Raw genomic sequence first — 22,215 nt, 5'->3', positions numbered from 1 at the left:
ATGTTTACTTTGGAAACCAGTGTGTACGCCGGTTTCCAAGGTAAACAGCGGGTATCCAGGAGTCGCGCGGCTCCTGGATACCCGACGTTTACATTAGAAACCAGCGTCCAGCATCGCTGGTCCTGATCGCTGGGGCTGTCTATGTGACAGCTCACCAGTGATCAGCCTAACAATGTCCCAGCGATCCCTTCATGTCAGATCGTTGGTGGGATCACTGGGACATCATTTAGTGTGATGGGGCCTTTAGGAATCTAACTTTGCACACACTGTGCCACATCTTTAATGGAAACCCTTCTGATGAGTAAAGTTCAACTGTTAAGAAATACATTGTAACTGGAGTTGTTTGTGAAGCTCGTGGATCTGGAGCTGGAGTGACAGAAGCAGAGGGGAATCCGACAGTAAATGTGAGTGTTCTATTGCACATGCTGCACATACAGCAGAAGGGTCATTATTAGAGATGAGCGACTTTGCCTTTTTTAGGGTTCAAAAGTCGAGTCGAACAAAATTGGCTGACTATCATGAAAAGTCGAAGGTCCGACTGAAACACGAAACCCATTGCAAGTCAATGGGGAAGCAAAGTTGGGAGAGAGTGGAGGACAGTAAACACACCTACATGCCGGACCGCTTTTTTAAAGTGCGCGAAAACTCTCTCTCTCTCTCCCCGGATGCTGCACATGTCATCTTGTTGCCCACAGTGCAAGCATTCTGTGAAATCCGACTTTGGCACTCGGGTCGCCGATCGCATGGCCGACCTCACGCTATGGTCGGGTTTCGCTCGGCGAAACCCGACTTTGGCGAAAGTCGGCGACTTTTGAATCTGACCGACCTGTTTCGCTCAACTCTAGTCATTATGTTTCATTTGTGGGGCGCCAGGTTGTGGGAACCCTACAGCTTGTTGCCACGACTACTACTCTGGCCACCTTACACTGATATAGCTTAGTTTTAGAAGTGTTGGTTGATAGCAAAGCTGGTATAGTAATGGTGTAGAAGTGGCATTTCTAGAGGTGTTTAATTGCTAGAACATCAGTGTTAAAGAAAAAGGTGGTTCACAGTACAAGTTATTGTCAGAAGGGGAGCTACCTGAATACCCAGGCGGTATTCTGTCACTTGAACAGGGTTGAAATAACACTGTAGCCAATCACTGGGCTCCATATCTCATATCATCTCTACCCTCTTCATCACTGAGCCCAGGGATTTGTTGCAGCGGTCATGCACACTATAGTCATTATACCACCGCTGTAGCGGGGAGAGTGAATATAGCATGATTTAAGTCTCCAAAACTATAGGGAAATAATGAGGAAATAAAAAATAATTCTGAACTTCTTAAAAATCAAACCCTGCATGCAATCTGCTTCCATTAAATCTATTAATTTACAGATACTACTACTTCACAAACCTATACAAAATCCCCCACACAGGAAGAGAGGACAAAGATTGCTGTGTCAACACAACATTTCAGGTGCACTGGGTCAAATTTGGGCCCTTAGGTTGCGACAACTGTGACAAGCAAGTGACAGAAAGTCATGTCCAGTTGTATTTTATGCTTGTCACAGTATCCTATGAGTCACAATGATGCCCCATTAGCCTGCATCACGCTGTGATGTAGCAGCAACACTTAGCGATCTTTGACCACGTGACCTGTGTTGTGGACATCGTCTCTGTGTTGCCCCAGCTTCATCATTAATGATCAATGCATGAGAGCCCACCAGTCACCCAAGACTTACTTTTTTTCGGTGGCACCATAACCTAATATCATGACTAAGAGACTACAAATTTAAAGGTTGTGAAGTCTTTTTGGTATACTGTATGGCTCATCTTTGCATCATTAAAGGTTTTATTGTTAAAGAATTAATGACAACAAAACAGATCACAAAGTGCCCTTTGCAGGGACGCAAGCGATAAACTTTGCAGCAAGTGTTCAGTTTAGCTTTACAGAAAAATTTAGCATTACTTATTGGCTGTTAACCCTCCATCAGGAACAATATTCGCACTAACTCGTAATGGAACAATGTGCCTGTCAAGCGCAGGCTAGAAAAATGCCTAGAATATCTAATTTTCTCAATTTCAGTGATCTAAAAGTGATCAGAGACCTTCATAGGGATGTAATAAAAGAGACTACACATTATCAGGTGCAAAACAAACCCATTTACTCAACATAAAAGTAATAACTTTGATATACACAAATTTCAAAACTCCTGAGAAGTACACTTTCATTTGTAAGAAAATCTGCCTTATTTATGTAATATCCACAAACCTTTCTCTATCAATTCATAAAACAAGCTAAATAAACAATAGTATTGACTAAAAACAGTACATACCAACCTTATAAAGTGTGATGTGTTCGAGACCAATGAGCCTGAGAAGCCAGCACAGCTATATCTTCCTTCCTGAAGCTCTGCAGACCAACTGTGGTATCAGGTTTCACACAGCAGCTAGAGCCAGGAGACTATCTGGAGGGAGGGGGTTTCCTGAAAATCTGATGAGAAGGGAGAAATGAAAGTAGAAGAGCTGTGCCTGTCAGATCCATTGTTCCTGACGGAGGGTTAAAATCCATGGGTTTTCTGTGACAAGAGAGGACACACAAAGTGAAAGACAGCATTTATAATTGCTATATGTCTCCATCTGTACTGCAGTCTCCATTACCGGTTAATTTCCCGTGTTTATTGAACATCTGTGTATTCTCATTTGTGACTGTCTCTGTCTCCATCCTTTACATACTTGGAAATGTAAACCCTCCAACCACCCCTGATGAAGCACTGGTGAAACGCATGTCAAGTTCTTGGGTGAGCCTGAACATGACTTCATTACCATGTGTATTATTTGAGCTTTATGCTCTTTATTATATGGGAGTTTAATATTGTTAGCACCTTAATTTATGCTCTGTTTCTATACCTCTTTTATGCTTGGAACCATTACTTGTTTACACTTGTTTTCCTTAGTATATACAGTGGGGGAAATAAGTATTTGATCCATTGCTGATTTTGTAAGTTTTCCCACTGACAGACCCATGAACAGTCTATAATTTTAAGGAATCTACTTACGGAAGGAAGGACTGGATGCCAAGGAAAATTACAACCGCTGTTGGGTAGACACATGGGGGTGAGGCGGTGCGGGTAACGATGACCCACATGGTAATTAGGAAGCCATATTGTTGCATTTTTAAAGCAGTAGACATTGATGCCAATGTTGGCACAGTGCACTGGATATAAAAAACTTTATTTACTTAATTTTATTAAGTTAACATTGATAAATATTGTCTGTATTTGTCACTATCAATACGCTGGCAGCAAATATATTGGAGTAACAGCAAAAATTGCACCTCATCCTTCACTTAGTCATTTTTACTCCTTCTGAATCTTTATCTTTCAGTGAAAATTTAGAAAAGGCGTAGATTAAATGCAGCCTTGATTATTTACCAAATACTTTTCTCCATTTATCATTTTAATATGTACGTGTGCTTCGTGAGACTTTTGAATATTTTATTCTGCGCTGCCAAGATAATTTATACTTTCTTAGTTTGCATCAAAGATTTAGATTTCACACATGAATCTATCCCAATCACTAGAGTTGAGCGAAACGGGTCGAAAAAATTCAAAAGTCGCCGACTTTTGGCAAAGTCGGGTTTCATGAAACGAAACCCGACCCTAGGACGAGGTCGGCCACGAGGTTGGCGACTTACGTGCCAAAGTCGCGTTTCAAAAGTTTGTTTTGCGCTCTTTTTCAGCCAATCAGGATCCACGGACACTGTGGGCAACGTGATGACATAGGCACGGGTCACCACCATCTTTCAGAAGGGCATGCAAGTGATTGGCTTGCTTTGGTGGGCGTCACAGGGGGTATAAAAGGGCGTGCACGCCGACCGCCATCTTACTTCTGCCGATCTTAGTATAGGGAGAGGTTGCTGCTGATTCTGTAGGGAGAGCGTTAGGCAGGGAAGAAGACAAAAAAACTGCTTCTGCTGCTAGCGATTTGGCCTGCACAACACACAAGTCACTGTGTGTGCAGTGCAAGGGGAGGCTATATTGTGGTGTATCAGTGGTGTTGGTTGTTGGGCTGCCTTTAAAGGCTTCCTGACACGCTGGCATTGCTGTTTACCCACTGCTCCGCAAACTGCTTTTTTAAAAGCAATCCAATCTCCATTATCCTCTCGTCACTTTGGTCACAGGCAGCTGTGCCATCGAGCGTGTCACATAGCGCTCAGATATCAGTGGGCCGCACACAATCCACAAGTGTCCAGTGTCCAAAAGTGTACGCAGAGATTCAAAATCTCCATTATCCTCTCGTCACTTTGGTCACAGGCAGCTGTGCCATCGAGCGTGTCACATAGCGCTCAGATATCAGTGGGCCGCACACAATCCACAAGTGTCCAGTGTCCAAAAGTGTACGCAGAGATTCAAAATCTCCATTATCCTCTCGTCACTTTGGTCACAGGCAGCTGTGCCATCGAGCGTGTCACATAGCGCTCAGATATCAGTGGGCCGCACACAATCCACAAGTGTCCACTGTCCACAAGTGTACGCAGAGATTCAAAATCTCCATTATCCTCTCGTCACTTTGGTCACAGGCAGCTGTGCCATCGAGCGTGTCACATAGCGCTCAGATATCAGTGGGCCACACACAATCCACAAGTGTCCACTGTCCACAAGTGTATGCAGAGATTCAAAATCTCCATTATCCTCTCGTCACTTTGGTCACAGGCAGCTGTGCCATCGAGCGTGTCACATAGCGCTCAGATATTAGTGGGCCTCACACAATCCACAAGTGTCCAGTGTCCAAAAGTGTACGCAGAGATTCAAAATCTCCATTATCCTCTCGTCACGATGGCACAGCTGCCTGTGACCAAAGAGCGTGTCACATAGCGCTCAGATATCAGTGGGCCGCACACAATCCACAAGTGTCCAGTGTCCAAAAGTGTACGCAGAGATTCAAAATCTCCATTATCCTCTCGTCACTTTGGTCACAGGCAGCTGTGCCATCGAGCGTGTCACATAGCGCTCAGATATCAGTGGGCCGCACACAATCCACAAGTGTCCACTGTCCACAAGTGTACGCAGAGATTCAAAATCTCCATTATCCTCTCGTCACTTTGGTCACAGGCAGCTGTGCCATCGAGCGTGTCACATAGCGCTCAGATATCAGTGGGCCGCACACAATCCACAAGTGTCCAGTGTCCAAAAGTGTACGCAGAGATTCAAAATCTCCATTATCCTCTCGTCACTTTGGTCACAGGCAGCTGTGCCATCGAGCGTGTCACATAGCGCTCAGATATCAGTGGGCCACACACAATCCACAAGTGTCCACTGTCCACAAGTGTACGCAGAGATTCAAAATCTCCATTATCCTCTCGTCACTTTGGTCACAGGCAGCTGTGCCATCGAGCGTATCACATAGCGCTCAGATATCAGTGGGCCGCACACAATCCACAAGTGTCCAGTGTCCAAAAGTGTACGCAGAGATTCAAAATCTCCATTATCCTCTCGACACTTTGGTCACAGGCAGCTGTGCCATCGAGCGTATCACATAGCGCTCAGATATCAGTGGGCCGCACACAATCCACAAGTGTCCACTGTCCACAAGTGTACGCAGAGATCCAAAATCTCCATTATCCTCTCGTCACTTTGGTCACAGGCAGCTGTGCCATCGAGCGTGTCACAAAGCGCTCAGATATCAGTGGGCCGCACACAATCCACAAGTGTCCACTGTCCACAAGTGTATGCAGAGATTCAAAATCTCCATTATCCTCTCGTCACTTTGGTCACAGGCAGCTGTGCCATCGAGCGTGTCACATAGCGCTCAGATATCAGTGGGCCTCACACAATCCACAAGTGTCCAGTGTCCAAAAGTGTACGCAGAGATTCAAAATCTCCATTATCCTCTCGTCACGATGGCACAGCTGCCTGTGACCAAAGAGCGTGTCACATAGCGCTCAGATATCAGTGGGCCGCACACAATCCACAAGTGTCCAGTGTCCAAAAGTGTACGCAGAGATTCAAAATCTCCATTATCCTCTCGTCACTTTGGTCACAGGCAGCTGTGCCATCGAGCGTGTCACATAGCGCTCAGATATCAGTGGGCCGCACACAATCCACAAGTGTCCAAAAGTGTACGCAGAGATTCAAAATCTCCATTATCCTCTCGTCACTTTGGTCACAGGCAGCTGTGCCATCGAGCGTGTCACATAGCGCTCAGATATCAGTGGGCCGCACACAATCCACAAGTGTCCAGTGTCCAAAAGTGTACGCAGAGATTCAAAATCTCCATTATCCTCTCGTCACTTTGGTCACAGGCAGCTGTGCCATCGAGCGTGTCACATAGCGCTCAGATATCAGTGGGCCGCACACAATCCACAAGTGTCCAGTGTCCAAAAGTGTACGCAGAGATTCAAAATCTCCATTATCCTCTCGTCACTTTGGTCACAGGCAGCTGTGCCATCGAGCGTGTCACATAGTGCTCAGATATCAGTGGGCCGCACACAATCCACAAGTGTCCAGTGTCCAAAAGTGTACGCAGAGATTCAAAATCTCCATTATCCTCTCGTCACTTTGGTCACAGGCAGCTGTGCCATCGAGCGTGTCACATAGCGCTCAGATATCAGTGGGCCGCACACAATCCACAAGTGTCCAGTGTCCAAAAGTGTACGCAGAGATTCAAAATCTCCATTATCCTCTCGTCACTTTGGTCACAGGCAGCTGTGCCATCGAGCGTGTCACATAGCGCTCAGATATCAGTGGGCCGCACACAATCCACAAGTGTCCACTGTCCACAAGTGTACCTAGAGATTCAAAATCTCCATTATCCTCTCGTCACTTTGGTCACAGGCAGCTGTGCCATCGAGCGTGTCACATAGCGCTCAGATATCAGTGGGCCGCACACAATCCACAAGTGTCCACTGTCCACAAGTGTGTGCAGAATTTCTAAAACTCCCCTGTCCTATAGACACCTTGTACCTTGTTTTACATTACTATATAGTTTGTTGGATTTTGTCTACATTTCTACCAAAAATGAGGAAGGCTGGTGGAAGAGGCCGTGGAATTGGGCGGGGGTTGGCAGCTGGTAATGATGATGTTGGTGGTGGATCTGATGGTAGTGGCAAGAGCAAAATAGGACCGAATGCAGGAGGTGCTGACCCTGCGTCATCGTCTGGCTACATAAGGACTCGAACGCTTAGTTTTCTAGGAGTTGGCAAACCGCTTTTAAAGGCAGAGCATCAGGAAAAAGTTTTGTCTTACATTGCTGACTCAGCCTCCAGCTCTATCGCCTCCTCTTCTTCAGTTGTAAAAAGTAAAAGCACTGAGTCGTCATTGGAGGCTCATGTTCATGAACCACACCTTTCCTTGTGTCCTTCACCCCAACCAAGATTGAAGGATGACGCAGGCCATACTACTGATTGCTCCATGGAGCTGTTTTCACATACCATGCCTGGATTATCAAGTCAAATGGTGAATTACCCAGGCCAAGATGAATCTGACATGGAGTGCACTGATGCACAGCCGCTGATGGATGATTCTGCTGGTACATTCACTCAGAGCACTACATTGTCCTCGCAGTGTACAGAGCCAGATTTTGACCCTGATGAGACTCAGGTGCCCCTTCCCGCACACTATACCACCATACACGGTGACACAGAGAAAGGTGCACATGACATAGAAGAGGAGGTGATGGATGACCCAGTTGTTGACCCAGATTGGCATCCATTGGGGGAAGAGGGTGCTGCTTCCAATAGCTCAGATGAGGAGCATCCACAGCAGACATCGACATCGCAACAGCTGTTATCTGGCAGGCCCGGAGCACTCCAAAGACAGGTTCCAAACATCAAAAGAGTTGCTGGACAGCTTGTCCAGAGGGTCAAAAGATCACAGCGTGCTAGGCCGCAAAATGTCTGCCAAAGTAGGAAGAGTGCAGTGTGGCAGTTTTTTGAACAAAATCCTCATGATCAGGCCAAGGTTATCTGTAAGAAGTGCGCAAAGACCTTTAGCCGAGGGAAAAATCTGAAAAATTTGAATACCAGTTGCATGCTTAGACATTTAACCAGCATGCACTTGCAAGCGTGGACACAACACCAAACCTCAAGTGCCACATGTGCAACTGATCACAACGAAGGTAGTCAGCAACGCTACATTGTTTCCCCCACTGTAAGCCCACCGGTTAGCACAGCAGCAAATGTTGAGGTGTTGTTGCAAGACCACAGCAGTCAGGGAATCCCACTGTTATATCAATGAAAGACTGAATCTAGGCCATCAGAAAGAACACCAACTCCATCACCATCATCAACCCTCTCTCAGTCCACCCTGTCCACCGCTACTTCCACCATATGCAGCTCTCAAGTCCAGCTCACCCTCCCAGACACTATGAGTAGGTCAAGAAAGTACTCAGTCTCTCATCCGTGTACACTGGGTTTGAACGCCCACATTGCCAAACTAATCTCGTTTGAGATGATGCCCTTTCGGTTAGTGGAAAGCACAGCTTTCCGCGAACTCATGGCCTATGCAGTACCACGCTATGACCTACCCAGTCGCCACTTCTTCTCTCGCAAAGCCATCCCAGCCCTCCACCATCATGTGAAAGACCGCATTGTCCATGCACTCAAGCAGTCAGTGAGCGGAAAGGTGCACCTCACAACTGATGCATGGTCCAGTCGGCATGGCCAGGGCCGTTACGTGTCCATCACTGCGCACTGGGTTAATGTGGTGGATGCAGGGTCCACAGGGGACAGCGGTGGTGGGACAGTGCTGCCTAGCCCACGGTATAGGAAACAGTTGGCTGTAGGCGTTTGACCCTCCTCCTCCTCCTCCAGAAGCGAAAGCTCATCCACAGAGCGCAGTCGTACGAGCACTCCATCTGCAGCTGCCACTGTTGCACATGAGGTGTCCCCCTATCGAGCAGCTAGTGGAAAGCGTCAGCAGGCTGTGTTGCAGATGATGTGTTTGGGCGACAGACACACCGCCGAGGTGCTGGCCGAGTACTTGAAGCGACAAACTGAGTCATGGCTGGGCAGTGTACATCTTGAGGCAGGCAAGGTAGTTAGTGATAACGGCCGTAATTTTGTGGCAGCCATAGCCCTTTCAAAACTCAGCCACATACCTTGCTTGGCTCACACCTTGAACCTGGTGGTGCAGTGCTTCCTCAAAAATTATCCGGAGTTAACAGCCCTGCTCCAGAAGGTGCGAAGACTGTGCGCGCACATCCGCCGGTCGCCTGTACACTCCGTTCGTATGCAGAAGCTGCAGCGATTGCTCCACCTTCCCAACCACCGCCTCATTATCGACATTGCAACAAGGTGGAACTCCACCCTGCACATGGTGGAGCGGCTGTGCGAGCAGAGGCAGGCCATAATGCATTTGTGGGAGGATACACGGCCAGACACTTTGAGAGCAGACATGGAGTTGACAGGCGTGCAGTGGTCGAAGCTGAAAGACCTTTGTAAAGTCCTTCAGTGTTTTGAGGAATGCACACGGCTGGTAAGCGCAGACGATGCAATCCTAAGCATGAGCATCCCACTTATGCGTCTGCTCATGCAAACTTTGACGCACCTTAAGGAGCAGGCGTCTGCAGCCAATGTTGATGAGGAGGAAGAGGAGGAGGGAATCCTTGATGACATTCAGCCATTGTCTGCTCAGGGACCTCTCCTGGACGAGGTGGAGGAAGAAGAGGAGGAGGAGGAGGAGGATGATGGGGATGATTACTTAGGGGAGGAGGATGCATCTCGTGGGGCAAGTGAAAATGTTGGCGTGGCAAGGTCTGGTACAGGGTTTGTGCGTGACTGGAGGGATGTGGATTTGCCAGAAAGTGCTCCTCCACCCAGCACTCGCAGTGCATCATTGACACCGGGAACATTGGCCCACATGTCAGATTATGCCTTGCGGATCCTAAAAAGGGACCCCCGCATTGCCAAAATGATGAACGATGACGACTACTGGTTGGCCAGCATCCTGGATCCACGCTATAAAGGCAAATTACAAAACATCATGCCACAGGAGAACCTTGACCTAATATTGGCTAATAAACAAGCAACTCTGGTAAATCGGTTGCTTGAGGCATTCCCAGCACACAGCAGCGGTGATGGTTCTCACACGAGCCGTACGGGCCGGGGGCAGCTTGGCAGAGGTGTTCGTGGTGCACACAGCAGAAGTGGCGTTGGAGACAGGGGTTTCATGACAATGTTGTGGACTGATTTTTCAAATACCGCTCACACAACTGGTAATACTGCATCGATGGAAAGTGACAGGAGACAGCAGTTGTCAACTATGGTTACAAACTACTTTTCCTCCCATATCGATGTTCTCCCACACAGGTCATTCCCCTTTGACTATTGGGCCGCTAAACTGGACACCTGGCCTGAATTGGCCCAATATGCCTTACAGGAGCTCGCTTGCCCAGCTGCAAGTGTGCTATCGGAAAGAGTCTTCAGTGCAGCTGGATCAATCCTGACAGAAAAAAGGACCCGTCTGTCAACCCAAAATGTGGATGATCTAACCTTCATTAAAATGAACCACGCATGGGTTTCCAAGGATTTTGTCCCACCTTCCCCTGATGACACATAGGGTGACAGAAAAATGGCTTGCTTTGGTCCACCTCTTCCTGGTACTTCACCTATTTCGCCTTTTGCATCAGTTGAATGTCCAACATCAACATATGCCACTTTCTAAAACTCCCTAACTGTGCTGCCTCCCCCCCCATGGCCGGGGTCACCACCTAGCGCACGACACCGTGCGAGTGCCGTTGCCCTGGACAGGTGGGTAGGCCGACTCTTGGGCGCGGGCACTGGCACAGGGTCCCTCATAGTGCAATCAAGTGTCTCTGACGGTGGTGGTGCACACCCGCCGTCAGACACACCGCTGTACTATGAGGGGCCCAGTGCCAGTACCGACGCCCACGAGTGGGCCCCCCTTGCTTGGCCAGGGCCCCAGCATTTGCAATCTTTACCTCTCCCTGCTCCTCCGCTGTGTAATCTGGGCCGTCAAATCCATACTGTGCCTGACACCGTCTGAGCCTGCCTCCTGAGACATATATTTTGAATGTGTACGCTATCCATACATGTTATCCAGGGATACGGTACCCCTTCTAACCTTTGTGCAATGACGTGCAATCCATACTGGGCCTAACACCGTCTGAGCCTGCCTCATGCTGTATAGACATATATTTTGAATGTGTACGCTATCCATACATGTTATCCGGGGATGCGGTACCCCTTCTAACCTTTGTGCAATGACGTGCAATCCATACTGGGCCTAACACCGTCTGAGCCTGCCTCATGCTGTATAGACATATATTTTGAATGTGTACGCTATCCATACATGTTATCCGGGGATACGGTACCCCTTCTAACCTTTGTGCAATGACGTGCAATCCATACTGGGCCTAACACCGTCTGAGCCTGCCTCATGCTGTATAGACATATATTTTGAATGTGTACGCTATCCATACATGTTATCCGGGGATACGGTACCCTTTCTAACCTTTGTGCAATGACGTGCAATCCATACTGGGCCTAACACCGTCTGAGCCTGCCTCATGCTGTATAGACATATATTTTGAATGTGTACGCTATCCATACATGTTATCCAGGGATACGGTACCCCTTCTAACCTTTGTGCAATGACGTGCAATCCATACTGGGCCTAACACCGTCTGAGCCTGCCTCATGCTGTATAGACATATATTTTGAATGTGTACGCTATCCATACATGTTATCCGGGGATACGGTACCCCTTCTAACCTTTGTGCAATGACGTGCAATCCATACTGGGCCTAACACCGTCTGAGCCTGCCTCATGCTGTATAGACATATATTTTGAATGTGTACGCTATCCATACATGTTATCCGGGGATACGGTACCCCTTCTAACCTTTGTGCAATGACGTGCAATCCATACTGGGCCTAACACCGTCTGAGCCTGCCTCATGCTGTATAGACATATATTTTGAATGTGTACGCTATCCATACATGTTATCCGGGGATACGGTACCCCTTCTAACCTTTGTGCAATGACGTGCAATCCATACTGGGCCTAACACCGTCTGAGCCTGCCTCATGCTGTATAGACATATATTTTGAATGTGTACGCTATCCATACATGTTATCCGGGGATACGGTACCCCTTCTAACCTTTGTGCAATGACGTGCAATCCATACTGGGCCTAACACCGTCTGAGCCTGCCTCATGCTGTATAGACATATATTTTGAATGTGTACGCTATCCATACATGTTATCTGGGGATACGGTACCCTTTCTAACCTTTGTGCAATGACGTGCAATCCATACTGGGCCTAACACCGTCTGAGCCTGCCTCATGCTGTATAGACATATATTTTGAATGTGTACGCTATCCATACATGTTATCCGGGGATACGGTACCCCTTCTAACCTTTGTGCAATGACGTGCAATCCATACTGAGCCTAACACCGTCTGAGCCTGCCTCATGCTGTATAGACATATATTTTGAATGTGTACGCTATCCATACATGTTATCCGGGGATACGGTACCCCTTCTAACCTTTGTGCAATGACGTGCAATCCATACTGGGCCTAACACCGTCTGAGCCTGCCTCATGCTGTATAGACATATATTTTGAATGTGTACGCTATCCATACATGTTATCCGGGGATACGGTACCCCTTCTAACCTTTGTGCAATGACGTGCAATCCATACTGGGCCTAACACCGTCTGAGCCTGCCTCATGCTGTATAGACATATATTTTGAATGTGTACGCTATCCATACATGTTATCCGGGGATACGGTACCCTTTCTAACCTTTGTGCAATGACGTGCAATCCATACTGGGCCTAACACCGTCTGAGCCTGCCTCATGCTGTATAGACATATATTTTGAATGTGTACGCTATCCATACATGTTATCCGGGGATACGGTACCCCTTCTAACCTTTGTGCAATGACGTGCAATCCATACTGGGCCTAACACCGTCTGAGCCTGCCTCATGCTGTATAGACATATATTTTGAATGTGTACGCTATCCATACATGTTATCCGGGGATACGGTACCCCTTCTAACCTTTGTGCAATGACGTGCAATCCATACTGGGCCTAACACCGTCTGAGCCTGCCTCATGCTGTATAGACATATATTTTGAATGTGTACGCTATCCATACATGTTATCCGGGGATACGGTACCCCTTCTAACCTTTGTGTAATGACGTGCAATCCATACTGGGCCTAACACCGTCTGAGCCTGCCTCATGCTGTATAGACATATATTTTGAATGTGTACGCTATCCATACATGTTATCTGGGGATACGGTACCCCTTCTAACCTTTGTGCAATGACGTGCAATCCATACTGGGCCTAACACCGTCTGAGCCTGCCTCATGCTGTATAGACATATATTTTGAATGTGTACGCTATCCATACATGTTATCCGGGGATACGGTACCCCTTCTAACCTTTGTGCAATGACGTGCAATCCATACTGAGCCTAACACCGTCTGAGCCTGCCTCATGCTGTATAGACATATATTTTGAATGTGTACGCTATCCATACATGTTATCCGGGGATACGGTACCCTTTCTAACCTTTGTGCAATGACGTGCAATCCATACTGGGCCTAACACCGTCTGAGCCTGCCTCATGCTGTATAGACATATATTTTGAATGTGTACGCTATCCATACATGTTATCCGGGGATACGGTACCCCTTCTAACCTTTGTGCAATGACGTGCAATCCATACTGGGCCTAACACCGTCTGAGCCTGCCTCATGCTGTATAGACATATATTTTGAATGTGTACGCTATCCATACATGTTATCCGGGGATACGGTACCCCTTCTAACCTTTGTGCAATGACGTGCAATCCATACTGGGCCTAACACCGTCTGAGCCTGCCTCATGCTGTATAGACATATATTTTGAATGTGTACGCTATCCATACATGTTATCCGGGGATACGGTACCCCTTCTAACCTTTGTGCAATGACGTGCAATCCATACTGGGCCTAACACCGTCTGAGCCTGCCTCATGCTGTATAGACATATATTTTGAATGTGTACGCTATCCATACATGTTATCCGGGGATACGGTACCCCTTCTAACCTTTGTGCAATGACGTGCAATCCATACTGGGCCTAACACCGTCTGAGCCTGCCTCATGCTGTATAGACATATTTTGAATGTGTACGCTATCCATACATGTTATCCGGGGATACGGTACCCTTTCTAACCTTTGTGCAATGACGTGCAATCCATACTGGGCCTAACACCGTCTGAGCCTGCCTCATGCTGTATAGACATATATTTTGAATGTGTACGCTATCCATACATGTTATCCGGGGATACGGTACCCTTTCTAACCTTTGTGCAATGACGTGCAATCCATACTGGGCCTAACACCATCTGAGCCTGTCTCATGCTGTATAGACATATATTTTGAATGTGTACGCTATCCATACATGTTATCCGGGGATACGGTACCCCTTCTAACCTTTGTGCAATGACGTGCAATCAATACTGGGCCTAACACCGTCTGAGCCTGCCTCATGCTGTATAGACATATATTTTGAATGTGTACGCTATCCATACATGTTATCCGGGGATACGGTACCCCTTCTAACCTTTGTGCAATGACGTGCAATCCATACTGGGCCTAACACCGTCTGAGCCTGCCTCATGCTGTATAGACATATATTTTGAATGTGTACGCTATCCATACATGTTATCCGGGGATACGGTACCCCTTCTAACCTTTGTGCAATGACGTGCAATCCATACTGGGCCTAACACCGTCTGAGCCTGCCTCATGCTGTATAGACATATATTTTGAATGTGTACGCTATCCATACATGTTATCCGGGGATACGGTACCCCTTCTAACCTTTGTGCAATGACGTGCAATCCATACTGGGCCTAACACCGTCTGAGCCTGCCTCATGCTGTATAGACATATATTTTGAATGTGTACGCTATCCATACATGTTATCCGGGGATACGGTACCCCTTCTAACCTTTGTGCAATGACGTGCAATCCATACTGGGCCTAACACCGTCTGAGCCTGCCTCATGCTGTATAGACATATATTTTGAATGTGTACGCTATCCATACATGTTATCCGGGGATACGGTACCCCTTCTAACCTTTGTGCAATGACGTGCAATCCATACTGGGCCTAACACCGTCTGAGCCTGCCTCATGCTGTATAGACATATATTTTGAATGTGTACGCTATCCATACATGTTATCCGGGGATACGGTACCCTTTCTAACCTTTGTGCAATGACGTGCAATCCATACTGGGCCTAACACCGTCTGAGCCTGCCTCATGCTGTATAGACATATATTTTGAATGTGTACGCTATCCATACATGTTATCCGGGGATACGGTACCCTTTCTAACCTTTGTGCAATGACGTGCAATCCATACTGGGCCTAACACCATCTGAGCCTGCCTCATGCTGTATAGACATATATTTTGAATGTGTACGCTATCCATACATGTTATCCGGGGATACGGTACCCCTTCTAACCTTTGTGCAATGACGTGCAATCCATACTGGGCCTAACACCGTCTGAGCCTGCCTCATGCTGTATAGACATATATTTTGAATGTGTACGCTATCCATACATGTTATCCGGGGATACGGTACCCCTTCTAACCTTTGTGCAATGACGTGCAATCCATACTGGGCCTAACACCGTCTGAGCCTGCCTCATGCTGTATAGACATATATTTTGAATGTGTACGCTATCCATACATGTTATCCGGGGATACGGTACCCCTTCTAACCTTTGTGCAATGACGTGCAATCCATACTGGGCCTAACACCGTCTGAGCCTGCCTCATGCTGTATAGACATATATTTTGAATGTGTACGCTATCCATACATGTTATCCGGGGATACGGTACCCCTTCTAACCTTTGTGCAATGACGTGCAATCCATACTGGGCCTAACACCGTCTGAGCCTGCCTCATGCTGTATAGACATATATTTTGAATGTGTACGCTATCCATACATGTTATCCAGGGATACGGTACCCTTTCTAACCTTTGTGCAATCACGTGCAATCCATACTGGGCGTGAGAACGGCTGGCGAGCTGTTAAGCAAGCTACAGCACCTGTCCAGACAAGTACAGGGATTCCCTAGCGAGGAGACTTATTTGATTGTTTTCTATGTTGGGACAGCAATTTTTGGGGAGCACTATACTCTGGAGAATGATAGATGGGGCCCACCATACACTGGAACATTCCAAATGTGGACATCAGACACTGGAGCAGCATTTACAGGGCCCATTATACACTAGAGCAGTAGAAATGGGGCCCATTATGTTTGGAGCATTATTTGGGCCCATAAGACAGTGGAGCTTCATCCATGGGGACCAACATATACTGTAGCATTATGTGGAGCTCATCATATACTGTTTCAAACATTATATGGGACCAATGATTTTGTATGGAGAAATAGATGGGCCTCGTCATGAGATGTAAAAAGTTAGGTATTTTTCATTGTACTATACCGCTATTTCTCTGCCGTATCGGAGCATGATGAGTTGTGGTATGTGTTAAAGGGGCGCTCTTTCGCCCAGGGCACATGAAAACCTGCAGCCAGCCCTCCCCCCCACAAATTTAGCCAAATAACCCCCATTTTTCAGTGCGTAACTTGTATTATGAAGTTAATTAAGGTTGACAAGCTTAAGTAAGAAGAATTGATGCTTTTGGCATTCAAATGGGCACTGTAGGTGTGTTTCCTGTCCTCCTCTCACTGCCGACTTTTATTCCCCATTGACTTACATTGGGTTTCGTGTTTCGGGACGACCCCGACTTTTCCCTATAATCGGACGATCTTGCTCGACCCGACTTTTGGAAAAGTCGGGTTTCACGAAACGAAACGCGACCCTAAAAAAGCAAAAGTCGCTCAACTCTACCAATCACCATTAATACAGCAGTCCCTGTGACTGTAGCGTTCTGCCTGGCTTCACATCACTCTTTCTTTATGGCTGGAGTCACACACAACGATTAAAAAATCGGTCCTATTTTTACTGTACAAAATTGCACAAAGATTTCTTGTCCAGGGATCCGTCTGTCATCCGATTTTACGGCGATAAACCGATTTTATTCGCATCTAAGCATCAAATTGACATCCAATGCCAATGCCTGATGCTCTTTCCTGTTGACCTGGAGAAGTCTTGCGATTTAATCGCAAGTCACACGTGTGGTGCGTTTTCAATGTGATTTTTAATCGCACCAATAGACTTGCATTGGCGAATCCGATCCGAAAATCAGGTGATTCAAATATAAAGATGGAGAGCTATCACCAGACCTCCCAAATATAAGCTGCATGAAATAGATCTCTTAGATCTGATGAGGCTGGTATACTTACTTTCAAAAATCTATATCATGGCTGTGTAACCATTTTTGAAAGTCTTCCTGCCTAATATTAATAGTATGCCAATGTCGGACTCCCTCCCTTTGATGTGGGCTCCAGCGGTGAGCCCATATCTTTCCCAGCACATGGAAGCTGTTTTGAACAGTTGACATGTGCCTGGAATAGCCGCGGGTGGAATCGCGATCCGTCCGCGGCTATTAATGGCAGCAGCATTTAATATGTGCTTCCGGCAATCGCGTCAGAAATCCGCCCACTGGTGACCACCGTGACATGAACGTGAATCACCGATGGGTTAGCATGACTACCAGAGGTCTCCTGGAGACCTCTATGATTGTCACTGCCAGCTTGCTGTGAGCGCCGCTCGATGGACGGCGCTCAAAGCAAGTGAGTAATTCAGCTACATATAGGCGAACTGATCATCGCCTGCATGTAGCTGAGCCGATCGAGTTATGGCAGGTTCTAGGCTCCCATGGAGGCTATTGAAGCATGGGAAAAGTTAAAAAAAAGTTTTTAAAAATATAAAAGTTCAAATCATCAACCTTTCGCCCCATTCAAAATAAAACAATAAAAAATTTTTTAGTATCGCCGCGCTCAGAATCGCCCGATCTATCAATGAAAAAAGGATTAACGTGATCGCTAAACGGTGTAGCGAGAAAAAAAGTAAAAATGCCAGAATTACTGTTTTTGGTCACAGCGACATTGCAGTAAAATGCAATAACGGGCGATCAAAAGATCGTATCTGAACCAAAATGGTATCATTAAAAATGTCAGCTCGGCATGCAAAAAATAAGACCTCACTCAACCTGATATCACAAAAAATTGAGACACTACGGGTATCGGAAAAAGCGCTTTTTTTTTAGCAAAGTTTGGAATTTTTTTTCACCATTTAGATAAAAAAGAACCTAGACATGTTTGGTGTCTATGAACTCGTAATGACCTGGAGAATCATAATACCAGGTCAGTTTTAGCATTTAGTGAACCTAGTAAAAAAGCCAAACAAAATACAAGTGTGGGATTGCACTTTTTTTTGCAATTTCACCCGCACTTAGAATTTTTTTCCCATTTTCTAGTATACGATATGGTAAAACCAATGGTATCCTTCAAAAGTACAACTCATCCCACAAAAAACATTAGGATTATAAAGCAATTCTGACATGGAGTAAATAAGTATTTGATCCCTTGTTGATTTTGTAAGTTTGCCACCTGACCAAGACATGAATAGTCTATAATATTATGGGTAGGTTAATTTGAAAATTGAGAGCTAAAATATCAAAAATAAAATCCAGAAAATCACATTGTATAAATCATATAAATATATTTTATTTTTCCGTAAGAAATAAGTATTTGATCCCCTACCAACCATTAATAGTTTTGGCTCCTACAGACCAGTTAGATGCTCCTAATCAACTCATTACCTGTATTAACCCCTTCCTGACATCAGACGTACTATCCCGTCCATGGGACCCGGGCCCCTATGCCCATGGACGGGATAGTACGTCTAGCGCGATCAGCGGCGCCTACGTGGTGAGCGCCGCTGATCGCGGCCGGGTGTCAGCTGATTATCACAGCTGACACCCGGCACTATGTGTCAGGGGCAGTCACGGACCGCCCCCGACACGTTAACCCCTTGCACACCGCGATCAAACATGATCGCGGTGTACCGGGAGTTAAAGGGAAGCATCGGCAGGGAGGGGGCTCCCTCCGTGCTTCCCTGAGCCCCCCACGGCAGCGTAATGTGCAGCGCTGCTGCGGGGGACTCCTTTCCTGGCAGAGCGCAGGCATGAGGAAGCCTTGTGCACTGCCTGTAACAGATTGCTGATCTGTCACAGTGATCTGTGATGTGACAGATCAGCGATCTGTCACAGGACAGTGATGTCCCACCTGGGACTATGTAATAAAGTTAAAAAAAAATTTAAAAAAGTGTAAAAATAATTTTTAAAAAATCGCCAAATAAATTAGTAAAAAAAAAAAAAATATTCCCCAATAAATTCATTTTTTGAAAATAAAAAAAACCCAAAACAATAAAAGTACACATATTAGGTATCACCGCGTCCGTAACGACCCACCCTATAAAACTGTCCCATTAGTTAACCCCTTTAGCGAACCCCTTAAAAAATAAAAATAAAAAACGAAGCAAAAAATAATGATTTATTATCATACCGCCAAACAAAAAGTGCAATAACGCGCGATCAAAAAGACGCATATAAATATCCATGGTACCGCTGAAAACGTCATCTTGTCCCGCAAAAAACGAGCCACCATACAGCATCATCTGCAAAAAAATAAAAAAGTTATAGCTCGCAGAATAAAGCGATGCAAAAATAATTATTTTTTATATAAAATAGTTTTCATTGCATAAAACCGACAAAACATAAAAAAACGACCTAAATGAGGTATCGCTGTAACCGTACTGACCCGAAGAATAAAACCGCTTTATCAATTTTACCGCACACGGAACGGTGTAAACGCACTCCCTCAAAAAAAATTCATGAAACGCTGGTTTTTGTTCATTCTGCGTCCCAAAAATCGGAATAAAAAGCGATCAAAAAATGTCACGTGCCCGAAAATGGTACCAATAAAAACGTCAACTCGTCCCGCAAAAAATAAGGTCTCCCATGACTCGGTGGGTCAAAATACGGAAAAATTATAGCTCTCAATATGTGGTGATGCAAAAACTATTTTTACAATAAAAAGCGTCTTTTAGCGTGCGACAGCTGCCAAAAATAAAAACCGCCATAAATAGTAACTCAAACCCCCCGTTATCACCCCCTTAGTTAGGGAAAAATAATAAAATTTAAAAAATGTATTTATTTCCATTTTTCCATTAGGGCTAGGGTTAGGGCTAGGGTTAGGGTTAGGGCTAGGGTTAGGGTTATGGTTAGGGCTAGGGTTAGGGCTTGAGTTAGGGCTGAGATTAGGGTTAGGGGTGTGTTGGGGTTCGGGTTGGAGTTAGAATTGGGGGTTTCCACTGTTTGGGCACATCAGGTGCTCTCCAAATGCAACATTGCGTCTGATCTCAATTCCAGCCAATTCGGAGTTGAAAAAGTCATATGGTGCTCCTTCCCTTCCAAGCTCTGCCATGCGCCCAAACAGTGTTTTACCCCCACATGTAGGGTATCAGCCTACTCAGGACAAATTGCAAAACAATTTATGGGGTCCAATTTCTCCTGTTACCCTTAGGAAAATAAAAAATTGGGGGCAAAAATATCATTTTTGTGGAAAAAAATGATTTTTTTTATTTTCACGTCCGAGCGTTATAAACTTCTGTGAAGCACTTGGGGGTTCAAAGTGCTCACCACACATCTAGATAAGTTCCGTGGGGGGGTCTAGTGTCCAAAATGGGGTCACCTGTTGGGAGTTTCAATAGTTTAGGTACATCAGGGGCTCTCCAAACGCACATGACACCCGCAGACCATTCCATCAAAGTCTGCATTCCAAAATGGCACTGCTTCCCTTCCGAGCCCCGACGTGTGTCCATACAGTAGTTTTCTCCCACATATGGGGTGTCAGCGTACTCAGGACAAATTGGACAACAACTTTTGCGGTCCAATTTCTCCTGTTACCCTTGGGAAAATGAAAAAATTGGGGACTAATTGATCATGTTTGTGGAAAAAATACGATTTTTTTATTTTCATGCCCGGGCATTATAAACTTCTGTGAAGCCCTTGGGGGTTCAAAGTGCTCACCACACATCTAGATAAGTTCCTTAGGGGTTCTCGTTTCCAAAATGGGGTCATTTCTGGGTGTTTCCACTGTTTAGGTACATTAGGGGCTCTCCAAAGGCAACATGACACCCGCAGACCATTCCATCAATGTCTGCATTCCAAAACGTCACTACTTCCCTTCCGAGCCCTGACGTGTGTCCATACAGTAGTTTTCTCCCACATATGGGGTGTCAGCTTACTCAGGACAAATTGGACAACAACTTTTGGGGTTCAATTTCTCCTGTTACTCTTGGGAAAATAAAAAAATTGGGGAATAATTGATCATGTTTGTGGAAAAAATACGATTTTTTTATTTTCATGCCCTGGCATTATAAACTTCTGTGAAGCCCTTGGGGGTTCAAAGTGCTCACCTCACATCTAGATAAGTTCCTTAGGGGTCTAGTTTTCAAAATGGGGTCATTTGTGGGGAGTTTCCACTGTTTAGGTACATTAGGGGCTCTCCAAAGGCAACATGACACCCGCAGACCATTCCATCAATGTCTGCATTCCAAAACGTCACTACTTCACTTCCGATCCCCGACGTGTTCCCATACAGTAGTTTTCTCCCACATATGGGGTATCAGCATACTCAGGACAAATTGGACAACAACTTTTGGGGTCCAATCTCTCCTGTTACCCTTGGGAAAATAAAAAAATGGTGACTAAAAGATCATGTTTGTGGAAAAAATACGAATTTTTTATTTTCACGCCCGGGCGTTATAAACTTCTGTGAAGCACTGGGGGGTTCAAAGTGCTCACCACACATCTAGATAAGTTCCTTGGGGGGTCTAGTTTCCAAAATGGTGTCATTTGTTGGGGGTTTCCACTGTTTAGGTACATCAGGGGTTTTCCAATCGCAACATGGTCTCCGATCTCAATTCCAGCCAAAAACGTCAAATGGCGCTGCTTCCCTTCCGAGCTCTGCCATGCGCCCAAATAGTGGTTTACCCCCACATGTGGGGTATCAGCATACTCAGGACAAATTGCACAATAACTTTTAGGGTCCTGTTACCCTTGGGAAAATAAAAATTGGGGTGAAAAGATCATTTTTGTGGAAAAAATATGATTTTTTAATTGTACCGCTGTACGTTATAAACTTCTGTAAAGCCCTTGTGGGTTCAAAGTTCTCACCACATATCTAGATAAGTTCCTTGGGGGGTCTAATTTC

At 45.9% G+C, this 22,215-nt stretch overlaps 1 protein-coding gene across 1 annotated transcript in view; it reads left to right on the top strand.

Moving 5' to 3' along the window:
- The window catches only part of DNTT (DNA nucleotidylexotransferase), a 777,494-nt gene that overhangs the window by 204,486 nt on the left and 550,793 nt on the right, over positions 1-22,215 (top strand). The window lies entirely within an intron of this gene.

This window comes from Dendrobates tinctorius, unplaced genomic scaffold, assembly GCF_039654945.1.
Source record: "Dendrobates tinctorius isolate UK_male_01 unplaced genomic scaffold, ASM3965494v1 ptg000147l, whole genome shotgun sequence".
Taxonomy (NCBI): Eukaryota; Metazoa; Chordata; class Amphibia; order Anura; family Dendrobatidae; genus Dendrobates; species Dendrobates tinctorius.
Note: the sequence above shows the minus strand (reverse complement) of the source record. Positions and strands in the feature narration are given on the sequence as shown.